A 2608-nucleotide genomic window follows, 5' to 3' on the forward strand; every position below is an offset into this window, starting at 1 on the left:
TTCTCCTATCATGTTTGGTTGAGTGATCATGTTGCCAAGGCCTACCGAGTAGCACATGACACTCTTGTATTGGGAATACATCGCATAGAACCTCGTCTTGATACTTCCCAATTTTGAACTTGATCATCACTTGTCGATGCACCCTCAATTTTCCACACTCACTCAACCATTGGAGTTTGTAAGGTGTAGCATGCTTAGTGGTAGGAAGTTTCAAGAATTCCACTAACGTCGTACTAGCAACATTTGCACAACTCCCACTATTAATGATTTAAGAACACACACTATCCTTGATGAAGCATTTGGAGTGAAATAGATTCTCTCTTTGGCTCGAATCATCCAAAGCTTTACTAATCATGGCTCGCCTTACCATATATAGAGGAACGACACTCTATCCTTCTTTGACACAAAGGTCTGGTTCCTCGTCTTCCCTATCTTCAAACTCATCCTCTTCTTGAGGATCTTCATCACAATCACCTGCTGGCTCTTCCTCAACACTAAGATATATCTCCCCTCCTTGCATTAGAGCATTCAATTGATTGGGACATTCTCACATTATATGACCCCATCTCCTGCATTTGTGACATTGAATACCTTTAGGAAAATTGGTTGGGTCAGTGATACCTTTATCTCTTGATGGGTCCTTTGGAGTGTTTCCTTCGAAGGTCTTCTTTTCATAAGGTTTCTTGACATCCAAACTCTTATTCAAACCCGATGATGTTTGAGCTCCCCCTTTGTTCTTGCTCCAAGAATTGGAAGATAAAGCCTTATACTTAGACACTTTCTCCTCCTTGAACTCCATTTGTATTTCATGGGCTGCCTCAAAGATGGTATTCAAAGTAGCAAACCTATGAATCGTCATCTTAGAAGAAATCTCTTTGTTCAATCCTACCTTGAAGTGAATCATGGCATGCTCTTCAATCTCTCGATATTCTAGCTTCATGACTATGTTTTGGAACTCATCATGATAGGCTTCAACACTTCTACTTCCTTGCCTCAAGTTGTACAATTTGGCAAGTAACCCTTGGTGGTATCTTTCCAATACATACTTAGCTCTCACCAATCTTTTCAATTCGTTCCATGGTGGAGGATGTACTTCTTGTACAACTAAGTGATACCTCTTCATGTACTCCCACCATGTGACAGCATACCCTTCGAATTGAGCGATAGCATAGCAACTACTTTTGACCTCCGCCAAATCATCGACATTGAAAATTTGGTCACATTGCGACTCCCATTCTAAGTAAGCATCCTGTTTGAATTCCCCTTTGAATGTTGGAAGAGTCATTTTGATAGAGTTGATGCCAACATCATGGCCTCCATGGCTACCTTGGTCGTTGTGGTAGTAACCCCTTTGATGACCTCCTTGATAGCGCTTGCCATGTCCTTCTCTAGTTATGCCAACTTCATGATTGACATTGACTTCCCATTGTTCTTCACCTTGAGGGTGGTTTCCATATTGTCTCCTATCAAATGGCATTGGACCCAATCTAACTCTTGGTCCACCTTGCAAGACTTGACTTCTTGGTCGATTTCTTGGTGACTCATTCCATGGCGCTTCTTCACCTTCACCTTCAAAACCTCCTTGATCTTGATCATTCCTCACCTCATTCATAGGATTTGGTTGTGGTTGTGGTCTTTGGTAGGGAATATTTTGGGTAGGTGGTGTTTGGTAAGAATGGCTTTGACTTTGTGGAGATTCTTGACTAAGAGGAAAATGGAACCGTCGATTGGAAATTTGGCTCTTTGAACCCAATTGATTGAAAGTTGGGTGCAAAGCTTGATGGAGGGTTTCGGGTGTGATAGTAGGAGAATGAGTGTGATCAGGCCCACTTGTAGAATCACAAAAAGTAGCTTGTGGTGTGGAGTCATTGGAGTTGACTCTACCTTCCACAATGGCCAACCTACCATCGATCCTTGATCTATCACCTCTCACATTGTTCAATACCTCCAATAAGGTTGCCAAAGTGATTTCTCAGATAGGTGCTTGAGCTTCTCCTCTTGTCTCCATTGTACCTGACATTAAGAACAACTCATTAAACAGTAAACAACGTTAGCTTTAAAAATATTAACTCACAATCGCTCGTGTTTACAAACCTTTGATTGCCTCTCAAATTGGCATGGCTAATGTTGACAGTTATTCGTACTCAGTTGGTTGCTAGGTACCAATTTCTTCTCTTGGTTAGAATATATTCTTATTTTAAGAAGAACGGACAACTCAAATGAAAACAAACGGACTTGAATAAAGAATTAACTACGAAGTAAAATGAGAAAAACACGAAAAGAAAAGGCACAAACAAAGAAGTGAATTCAATAACCAATGGTCAACAAGTAGAGTATTTACGAGTTGAAAATCGGTTTAGGATTCTTGAGAACGTTTGAGAATCAAAAGAAAAGAAACTAAGAATTTAAAACTTGAGATTAGGAGTAACTTGAGTTTCCGATCGCCGAATAACCTGTTTTCTTCGCTAAAAGTGAAGTTCAGCTAGTCAACTTGAAGAAAGACTCGCCAAACTCTACAAATGGAAATGGCAACTCGGTGATATGGGTGGTAGTTTGGCGATGCGCCGAATGTACTCGGGGACCAAAGCTGATCTCGCCAAAAATTCCA

Source organism: Solanum tuberosum, unplaced genomic scaffold, assembly GCF_000226075.1.
Source record: "Solanum tuberosum cultivar DM 1-3 516 R44 unplaced genomic scaffold, SolTub_3.0 scf00203, whole genome shotgun sequence".
Lineage (NCBI taxonomy): Eukaryota > Viridiplantae > Streptophyta > Magnoliopsida > Solanales > Solanaceae > Solanum > Solanum tuberosum.